The sequence below is a fragment of the Bos grunniens genome, chromosome 18, assembly GCF_055505025.1.
Source record: "Bos grunniens cultivar Pamir isolate PY7600 chromosome 18, Bosgru_T2T1.0, whole genome shotgun sequence".
Lineage (NCBI taxonomy): Eukaryota > Metazoa > Chordata > Mammalia > Artiodactyla > Bovidae > Bos > Bos grunniens.
This window is the reverse complement of record NC_141182.1, coordinates 2,362,644-2,373,746: the sequence shown is the minus strand read 5'-3', so window position 1 is coordinate 2,373,746 and position 11,103 is coordinate 2,362,644. Positions and strand designations below refer to the sequence as shown.

Here is an 11,103-nt window from a genome sequence, read left to right as displayed (position 1 = left end):
TACAGGGGAATCATGGAGACGTGGGGGACACCTTGTGAAAGAGCCCCACCTTGGAGATCGCCAGAAAAAGAAAATATGCCAGAAATAGGAAAAAGAAAGGTGTCGTCAAAGAGGCTGGCAAAGAATCAGAAGAGTGTCAGGAGGCGTGGCAGAATCCACAAGGACACTGTGTCCAGCAGCCAAGGAGGAGAGTTGTCATCATTAAGATGCTGATGGACACTCGGTACAGGTTCACGGCGGCCGAAACTGGTGTGCGGAAGTGACGGAGGAGAGCGCCCTGCTCTCAACAAGGGGCTGAGGCTCTGTGGCTCTGGCCCTCTGTGCCCCCTTTCCGTCTTCAGTCTGGGAGGAGTGTGAGCAGAGAGGTGAGCCATGTGGCTCGTATTACCCTTAGAGGGCGGGGAGGAAACCTCTGACCTCACACTGTGTATATCCTATCGAAGGTGTGGATGTCGTGTGGCTTGTGGGATCTTAGTTCCCTGACCTGAGGGATCAAACCCCAGCCCTCAGCAGTGAGAGCATGGACTCCTAACCACTGGATGGCCAGAGAATTCCCTAAACCATTGCTTAGTGTGCATATTCCCCCATCGCGCTCTGCACTTAGCACCATAGCAGTGAAGACAATTTTTAAAATGATGTCCTTTACAGATACCTTCTAGCTTTGCGTGTTTAGGGGGTGATTTTCTTGGCTTGTGTTGGTGTCCCCAGCTCAGGAGAGAAAAGGCACCTGGCCTGGATGGAGGAAATGAAGGTCACTCTGCTCTGCACTAGCATAGAGCACTGAGGAGTTTCTCAACAACCCCAGTCCCTCACTGCCTAGCCTACCTTTGAGATGCCCCCGCCCAGAATATCTGCTCAGATGTTACTCCACTCACCAATGAATAACTCACTCCCAGTGGTGGCAAGACCAAATTATGTCTCAGAACCCTAAACCAAGTTATTGTCCTCGTACACAATAGCCCCTCTGCCCAGGATTGCTTTATCTGAAACGGCTGAGAAGGAATGTCTGGATTCAATTGTGAGCAGCTGGTCTCTGCCAGACCCAGCGCTGAGCACTGGATGGATGACAAGGTGGCACAGACGAAGGCTCAGGAGCCCTGTCTCTCCCTGAGGCCAGAACAGATGCTCCTGCCCATAGCATAACCCTAACCATAGGCTCCACCACCAGCAATGCCTGCGACACACAGGCATGGGGCCAGGCAGCTGAGGAGGTGCTCTTTTACACGCTCTCATTTGGTTTCACAACAGTCCTTGCAACAGCCAGACCAGCATTTTTTTTTTTTTAATCCCTATTTTTAAACAGAAGCCAAATATTTGTAGCAGCACTCTTCACAGAGTCAAAAGGTGAACAACCCAAAAGAAACAACCCAAATATCTATCAGCTGATGAACAGATACACAAAATGTGAAAAAAAATGTGGTCTGTCCATACAGTGGAATATTTTCAGTCTTAAAAAGGAATGAGATAATAGATACAAAAAATATGCTAATTAAAACAAAACAGATATAAAAGGCCATGAATTGAGTGATTCCATTTGTATTAAATGCCCAGAATAGGCCAATCCATGGAGACAGAGAGCAGATGTTTGGGTAGGGAGCAGAAGGGAATGGGGAAGGGGGGCAGATAGTGACTGCTAAAGGCTGTGAGGTTTCCTTTTGGGGTGATGAAAGTGTTTTGGTAGAGGTGGTGGTTGCACAGTACTGTGAATATACTAAATACCAATGAATTATACATGATAAAATGGTTAAAGCAATGAATTTTATGTTATGTGAATTTTAACTCAATTTTTAAAAAAGAAAAAAGAAACCAGTGTTCACTAGTGTCAGAAGCTGGCTACAGTCACCAGGGTCAATGTTGAAAGTGAGTCGCTCAGTCCTGTCTGACTCTTTACAACCCCATGGACTGTATAGATACAGGGTAATTCTCCAGGCCAGCATACTGGAGTAGGCAGCCTTTCCCTTCTCCAGGGGATCTTCCCAACCCAGGGATCAAACAACCCAGGGATCCTGCAGTGCAGGAGACCAACTCAGGTCTCCCGCATTGCAGGCAGATTCTTTACCAACTGAGCTATCAGGGAAGCCCTAACAGATTTAGGGCTTCAAACTAAAAAACTAATGCTTCACCACTGATAACCACAAATATTACCTATTTTCTATGATTTTGGTTTTTTAAGATTCCACACAGAAGTAAGATCCTTAGACACCTTCAACTCACACACAGATGTATGTCAATTACAACTCAGTTCAGTTCAGTTCAGTCGCTCAGTCATGTCCGACTCTTTGCGACCCCATGAATCGCAGCATGCCAGGCCTGCCTGTCCATCACCATCTCCTGGAGTTCACTCAAACTCACGTCCATCGAGTTGGTGATGCCATCCAGCCATCTCATCCTCTGTCGTCCCCTTTTACTCCTGCCCCCAATCCCTCCCAGCATCAGAGTCTTTTCCAATGAGTCAACTCTTCGCATGAGGTGGCCAAAGTACTGGAGTTTCAGCTTTAACATCATTCCTTCCAAAGAACACCCAGGGCTGATCTCCTTTAGGATGGACTGGTTGGATCTCCTTGCAGTCCAAGGGACTCTCAAGAGTCTTCTCCAATACCACAATTCAAAAGCATCAGGTCTTCAGAGCTCAGCTTTCTTCACAGTCCAACTCTTGCATCCATACGTGACCACAGGAAAAACCATAGCCTTGACTAGATGGACCTTTGTTGGCAAAGTAATGTCTCTGCTTTTGAATATGCTATCTAGGTTGGTCATAACTTTCCTTCCAAGGAGTAAGCGTCTTTTAATTTCATGGCTGCAGTCACCATCTGCAGTGATTTTGGAGCCTAAAAAGATAAAGTCTGACACTGTTTCCACTGTTTCCCCATCTATTTCCCATGAAGTGATGGGACCAGATGCCATGATCTTCGTGTTCTGAATGTTGAGCTTTAAGCCAACTTTTTCACTCTCCACTTTCACTTTCAAGAGGCTTTTGAATTCCTCTTCACTTTCTGCCATAAGGGTGGTATCATCTGCATATCTGAGGTTATTGATATTTCTCCTGGCAATCTTGATTCCAGCTTATGCTTCTTGCAGCCCAGCGTTTCTCATGATGTACTCTGCACATGAGTTAAATAAGCAGAGTGACAATGTACAGCCTTGATGTACTCCTCAATCAAATCGAAAAAACAAACCTCCCACAACCAGTGCTTCATCATGTACAATGTTGACTTTTAGCAAACCAATCAACCAACAAGCCAACCAACAAATAAAAAGGCCACCAAAAATAAATAACAAACCTAGGGTTTGTCCCAAAATGAAGGAGGTACATAGTCAATAACATGTGGAAGAGAAAGATTATATTTCCTAATATAGGCATAATGTTCGGTGTTCAAAAGAGTACTTGAGCTCAGCCTTAGCCTGTGGGCAGCCATCACACCATCGTGATAGGAGAAGCTGTTGGCTGCTGCCGGATAGCTGCAGCTGCAATCTCCAGGACCAGCCCTCGAGGGCTCCTGCACCCTGCCCTCCCGCCGCCATCCAGTCAATTCACTGCTACTTCCACAGGTCACAGGAGACAGATGAGGAATGCGATACCCGCTGGGTGACATACTTCAAAACGTCAGATGTTGATGCTCAAGAATTGCGTAAAGGGAAGAATATACTTGCTGGCTATGATCTCGTTCCAGAACCCAAAATCACTGTTGCTGGTTTGTGAGCGTACCTATGCTTAAATGATTTTGCTAGTACAGTTCACATCATAGAGGTCATTAAGAGCAAAGCAGGACCTCATAAGGAAATCTATCCCTGTGTCATCCAGGAACTTAGACCAACTTTAAATGAATTGGGAATCTCCAGTCCAGAGGAACTGGGCCTCCACAAAGTGTAGACCTCATGGTTGGGCTTCCCACGGATTTATTGACAATGCTACTTGATTATAAACAGTCACCTAGAAATACTGGTGACAACAAATCACCTTTTTTTGAACCAGTTTTCTTTTGTTGAATACCAAACCATGTGATGTACCTTGGACTTTAATAAAGGGAAATGGGTTTGAACTGAAAAACAAAAGAGTACTTGAGGGAGTTCCCTGGCAGTCCAGTAGTTAGCACTCAGCACTTTCACTGCTGTGGACTTGGAATCAGTCCCTGGTTGGACAACAAAGATCCCATAAGCCTTGTGGCCAAAAAAAGGAGTACTTAAAATGTGTGTATGTTTACTTGAGACAAGTTTGTGTTTATACTGGCGTAATTATTGGGATGGCCAAAATATTTGTTCAGGTTTTCCGTAACGCCTTATGAAAAAAATGGAACGAACGTTTTGGCCAACTCAATCTAAGTAAATATTTGTTGATTTTCTAGTGTGTGTTAAGGATTGGAGATTCAAACTGACTTGGAATCATTCCCTGCCCTTGAGTACTTTCAGTCTCATTAGGGAGCAAGGTGACATTACAGGACACCATTGGCGAGGGCGAAGGAGTGGGGCAGACAGTAGAGGGGTCAGAGAAGATTCTTTGGAGAGGTGGTCCTTGAATACAGGTGGTCAGGCCTACCAGGCAGAGAGACAGAGGATCTTTCCTTTGAAGGAGGGCGAGGCAAGTCTGAGGAAGTGATTGGGGCTTTATCCCAGCTTGAATTTGGATCACACCATTTTTGCAAGAGGGAACCTCCGACAGTTTCTGAGAAGGGTGATGATGTGTGCTCAGTTAACTAATTTGCACTTCTTTGGTGGTGTTGAATCAGAAGAAGCAGAGCTTGAAGGAAAAGAGACTTTTAGGTTACAGCACCAGTCTAAACATCAGGGGAACATCTGAATTAGAGTGTGGAGTTCCGTTTCGACACATTTAAGCACCTACTATGTGTCTGAAACTCTATGAGAAGCAAAGCAACAATGATGGAGGCAAGATGGCCCCTGCCCTTGAGTTGCTCACATCTAGTGGCAACAGAAAAACTAGCATTAAATTTGAAGTTAAATTTGGCCCCCAGCTGTATTCCTTACTAGTTCTAGGGTCTCAGGTCTCATCTTCCTCATCAAATGATAAAATTGAACCATGTGCCTTCTTTGGGGACACTTTTAATTCTGTCCTTTTTACGAAGAAAAGAAAATACGAGTTATAGTAGATGCATTTTAAAGGAGAGGACTGTGGTATAGGTCTTGATTCTGTATGATTCTAAGCTTTTGCATGTCAGGGCTATGTAAATGGTAGTATCACAGACAGAAATGAGGCAGTCTAGAGGGGGCTACTGATTTAAGGGAAACTTGTAAGACCTCAAACCGTAAAATTCCTAGAAGAAAACATCGGCCATACACTATTTGACATGGGCCTAAGCAGTATTTTTTCTTTTTTGGATCTGTCTCCTTGGGCATGGGAAACAAAAGCAAAAATAAACAAACTGGACTACAGCAAACTAAAAAGCCTTTGCACAGTAAAGAAAGCTATCAACAAAATGAAAAGGCTGCCTACTGAATGGGAAAAGGTGTCTGCCAACAGTCTATCTGATAAGGGTTTACATAGCCAAAATATACAAAGAGCTCATACAACTCAACATCAAATAAATAAACAATATGATTTTAAAATGAGCCTTTTTCCAAAGAAGACATGCAGATGGCCAACAGATGCAGGGGAGGGAAGGGGCATGAGTGAACTAGGTGAGAGAGATTCAGAGACAGAAATTTCCAGGTACAAAATAAACGAGTCACAGGGATGAAGTATACAGCATGGGGAATATAGTCAGTAATATTGGAATGACTTTGGTCACAGATGGTAGGTAGACTTGTGATCATTTTGTAATGTATAGAAATATTGAATCACTATATTGTACACTTGAAACTAACATTGTTATAGGTCAATTATACTAAAAAAGAGAGACATGTACAAGAATGTTCATTAGCAGCTCTAGATATCGCCAAGCTGAAAGCAACTCAAATAGTTATCAATGATAGAATGAGTAAATAAGTTTGGCTTTTTCATATAGTGAAATACTATACAGCCACAAGAATGTACAAATGATTACTACACCTCAAAACATGGGTGAATTTCATGAACATAATTTGAGTGAAAGAAGTAGCCACAGAAGAGCACAACCTATATGATTCCATTAATATAAAGTTCAAAAGCAGACAAAACTGGTGTACGGTTTTTGAAGCCAATATGGTGATCTTCTTTGGGGAAGAAAGGAAGAAGTAACTGTGAAAAGGGCATTAGGGAGAATTCTGTAGAGCTGCTAGTGTTCTGTCTTCTGGTAAGAGTGTGTTCATTTTGTGAAAATTCATTAAACTGTACACTTACGATGTTGTGTACTTTTCTCTATGGATGTCATACTTCAACAAGAAAAAACTTTTTTTAAAAAAAGAAGCCATTTACAATAGCAAAAACAAAACCCTATAAGGTATACTTGTAAGTTAATTTAACACATATCTGTAAGTCCTGTATGCATAAAATTTTAAACTTAATGGAACAATATCACATATGACCGGAATAAGTGGAGATATAGCTCAAGTTCATAAATAGGAAGACTTGGTACTGTAAACCTATTGTGTGTGTGTATGTGTGTGTGTGTGTGTGTGTGTGTGCGCACGCGCACGCTCAGTTGTGTCCGACTCTTGGAGACCCTATGGACTGTAGCTCACCAGGCTCCTCTGTCCATGGGATTTTTCCATGAGAATACTGGAGTGGGTTGCCATTTCCTTCTCCAGGGGATCTTGTCAACCAAGGGATAAAACCCACATCTCTTATGTCTCCTGCATTGGTAGGTGGATTCCTTACCAGTAGTGCCACCTTCCAAACATATTAATCCTTTCCAAGTTAGTCAATAGAGTCAATGCAGTTCCTTTCATAATCTGAATAGGCTTTTTCATGGACATTGACACATTGATTCTAAAGTTTATATGAAAAAAAGGAAAACCCAAATAGAAACCAAGATACCCGCTAAAGGAGAACAGGGTATGAACAGTAGACTAACCAGATACCAAGATTTATTATAAAGCTATAATAATAAAGACAATGTGGTATTGGCAAAAGGAGAAACAAAACAAAACAAAAAATCCCTGATCTTTATAATAGTATAAAAGATGCCCATAGAACTGTATAGTTGGCTCTCCATATCTGTGGATTCAACCAACTGCAAATCAGAAATACTTGGGGAAAAAAATTGCAGAAAGTTCCAAAAAGCAAAACTTGAGTTTGCCATGCATCAGCAACTATTTACATAGCATTTACTTTGTACTAGGTATTATAAATAATCTGATTTAAAGTATATAAGAGGATGTAGGTAGGTTATATGGAAATACTGTGCCATTTTATATAAGACTTGAGTATCTGCAGATTTTGATATCTGGGTTGGGGCTTTCCCAGTGGCTTAGTGATAAAGAATCCGTCTGCGATGCAGGAGCTGCAGGAGACTAGAGTTCAGTCCCTGGGTCCAGAAGATCCCCTGGAGGACGGCATGGCAGCCCACTCCAGGTTTCTTGCCTGGAGGATGCCGCAGATAGAGGATTACAGTCCATAGTGTCACAAAGAGTGAACACAACTGAAGCAGCTTAGCATGCATGCATGCAGCTCTTGAGTTGGGAGGCAAATTCATTGAATTATACTATTTTTGCTTTAAAACTTATATATACTCTTTTATAAACCTTTACAATATTTTTAAAATTAAATAATTTAAAATAGTAAAATAATCATTAGCATACTGTATATTCTTGTTTTCCACTAAAAATAGCATACAGATTGTTCCCTATCAGTACACGTAGATATACCTCTTTCTTTCCAATGATTAGTATTCCATTGACTACACCATCATTTATTTAATCAGTCCACCCTAAGGATGATTATTGGTTTTTTTTTAAATCTATAAGCAGTATTGCAGTTATTATTATGCATGCCTCTGATGGAGTTCAGGACAGGCCACCACAAAATAGCCCACTTTGGCATATTGGGGCCTCCCTGATAGATCAGTTAGTAAAGAACCTACTTGCAATGCAGGAGACCCCGGTTTGATTCCTGGGTTGGGAAGATCCCCTGGAGAAGGGATAGGCTACCCACTCCAGTATTCTGGCCTGGAGAATACCATGGACTGTATAGTCCATGGGGTCGCAAAGAGTAAGACACGACTGAGCGACTTTCACTTTCACTTGGCATATTGACTATTTTGAATTAAATTTACTTAAAAAACAACTGGTACAAGAAAAACACTCTGACCCTTCTTCATCACCTTAAGTGGAGGAAATAAATCTCCCACGTGAAAGGTGCCCTCCTATACCAGAAGGTAGAGAGACATCCTTATCAGAAACAGGGAATTCAGGGATGAGAAGGCTATATAAACGAAGCTTGTTACTTCTTTACTAATTTACTGCTCCAAGCTCAAACTTGTCTTATCAGTTCTTCACAAATTTATTGTTTCTTTGTTTAAAAATTATAAAATTTGCCTGCCCTGGTCACTTTGGCTCTCATAGATTTGGGGCCCCATACATATGAAATTAAGTTTGTTTTTCTTCTGTTAATATTTATTTTATTACAGAGGGTATCTCAGCCCAGAAACTGGAAGGGTAGAAGGAAAATTATTTTTCCTCCCCTTACATATCTTTATATAGTAAGCTGAAAGATTAAATTTCTAGTAGTGGAATTACTATGGTAAGAAATGTATTATAATTCTGAACAGATGACTAAATTGATTATTTAACTTCAGACAATAGGAGTTTAAGGCAATGGTGGAAAACCCAAATATGGGAGTCCTACAGATACCATCATTAAGAAGTCCCTGAGGACATCTGTGAGTACTGGAATGCTTTTTGCACATGCAAGATATTTGGAACAGAGTAAATGTGAAAGTGGAGTGAGAGGGGCTATTTAGGTATTCACTACTTGAGAAAGCAACATTAGTGATGCAAGGCCTCCCTCCATGCTTGGTGGACAGCAATTCCACAGCCAGCCTATGGACTCAGCCAAACTCTTGCCTTTTCCCAGAGGGTGGGCCAGAAAAGGCTTGGAAGGGAGAGAATAAAGGACAATGCTCCTAACCTTGTGTGTGTGTGCGCTCAGTTGTGTCTGACTCTTCGAAGCCCGCCAGTTTCTCTGTTCATGGAATTTTCCAGACAAGAATACTTGAGTAGGTTGCCATTTCCATTTCCTCCTCCAGGGAATCTTCTCGACCCAGGGATTGAACCCATGTCTCCTGTGTCTCCTGCAATGGCAGGCGGATTCTTTACAACTAGCGCCACCTGACCTTGGACATGTCTGTAGCTGGGATAGCCCCTGGGGCATCTGAGCTAGGCTTTTCCCACAGCACTGGCCCAGCGTAGAGGCACACCCCAACAACAGCATAAACAGGGGTGACCTGAAAATGCCTTTTTCTGGGAGAGAACAAAGCCAGTTAAATGGATGCAGCCTCAGTACCAGGATCCTTTTATTACAAACCACGAGCTGAAGTGGGCAAAGCTGTGTGCAGTTCTTCCGTGTTATAAACAAACCTGGATGAGCACCCTTGATCTTCCCTCCCATCCAGCATGGTCACTGGGCTTCACTTCTTTAGATCCCTATTTCTTTTTCTGTAATGGCAATGTGATTCTCAGTTCTTCCTTCAGAGCCCTCTCCAGAAGATGAGACTAGACTGAGGCAACTCAGGCAGTCGCTCTGTGTGCAAAATTTAAGGGTACGCCAAAAAATCTCAGTAATCAAGATAATACTTTAGGGACCTCCCTCGTGGTCCAGTGGTTAAGACCCTGTGTTACACTGAGTATTACACTGCAGGGGGCAAGGATTCAATCCCGGATCTGGGATTTGAGAATCCCAAATTCGGCATGGCAATAATAATAATAATGCAGTATTTAAAAAATTCAAAACTAGTGCAAAAAAATCCATGATGAACAAAATACTAAAACTTAAAGCGTTAAAGACAAGATCCAACCCTTCATGTTCACTACCCTGCTTCACTCCTCTCACCAGTCCTAGTTCCACTAAAACTTTACAAAAGCAGGTGGCCAGCCCACTGACTGGTTTGCCAGTATTCCTATTAAAATATATATATATATATATATTTTTTTTATTCTGGTAAAGTAGACATAAAAGTGACCTTTTAGAGACACTGATGTATAGAACAGGCTTATGGACTCTGTGGGAGAGGGAGAGGGTGGGAAGATTTGGGAGAATGGCAAAAAAAAAAAAAAAAAAAAAACAAAGATAAAATTGTTAAGAATTTCAAGACAGTGATAACAGAACTTTAAAAAAAAAAAAAAAGTGACCTTTTAAACCATCTTAAAATTTACAGTTCAGTGGCACTAAACACATTTACGTAATTTTAAAAATATTACATTAAAATATTGTGTGTGCTTAGTCACTCAGTCATATCCAACTCTTTGCAACCCCGTGGACTGTAGCCCACCAGGCTCCTCTGTCCATGGAATTTTTCAGGCAGAAATACCGGGATGGGTTGTCATTTCCTCCTCCAGGGGATCTTCCTGACCCAGGGATGGAACCAATGTTTCTTGCGTCTCCTGCATTGGTGGGCAGATTCTTCAGCTTCTGAGCCACCAGGGAAACCCATTATTAAATATTAAAATATTTGCCTCCGCCAATATAAAATATTTATCTATTTATTATTAAAATATTATGTGTTGTGATTACAGGGTTTGGGGGCGCCAGAGGCCAGCGTCTTGGTTGCGTTACTCTAGTCACACTGCCTCTCCTCCTCGTCACCCACTCCTGGCGCCTGAGGATGGAAACCTGAAGGTTTCTCCCAGGTGGCGATCTGGGAGATCGGTGGAGATAAGGCAGCGGCGGTGGCGATCAGGCCAAGGAGCACGTCTGTCCGGACCGCCGCCGACGACAGGAGGACTCGCCCCGCCCCCATCCGCCTGCCCCTGTGCTCTCGACAACGAGACGCACCCGGCTGGCGCGCCCTCGGCCTGCTTAGGACCACCCGGTGCAGCGCGGACCCCGGCCTGCCTCGGGCCACCTGGCCGAGCGCGCCCTCGCCGGCCCGCCCTGCTCTGCCAGGCGTCCCGCCGGCCAATGGCGAAGCGGCCCCCGCGGAGTCCCGCCGCGCGGCCAATGGGAGCGCGGCATGCAAATGAGCAGGTGCGGTGGCGGCCGGCCCGTCAAGGCGGCGGCGGCGGCCGAGGGCTGCC

The 11,103-nt window shown here is 43.2% G+C and overlaps 1 pseudogene across 1 annotated transcript; it reads left to right on the top strand.

Annotated features, from left to right (window-relative positions):
• The first annotated feature begins 206 nt into the window (after positions 1-206).
• LOC147352917 (cytochrome c oxidase subunit 5A, mitochondrial pseudogene) lies at positions 207-10,044 on the top strand (annotated as a pseudogene). The gene is made up of 2 exons (XR_015146702.1): positions 207-259; positions 3,413-10,044. The product of XR_015146702.1 is annotated as a cytochrome c oxidase subunit 5A, mitochondrial pseudogene (transcript).
• Positions 10,045-11,103: the final 1,059 nt, after the last annotated feature.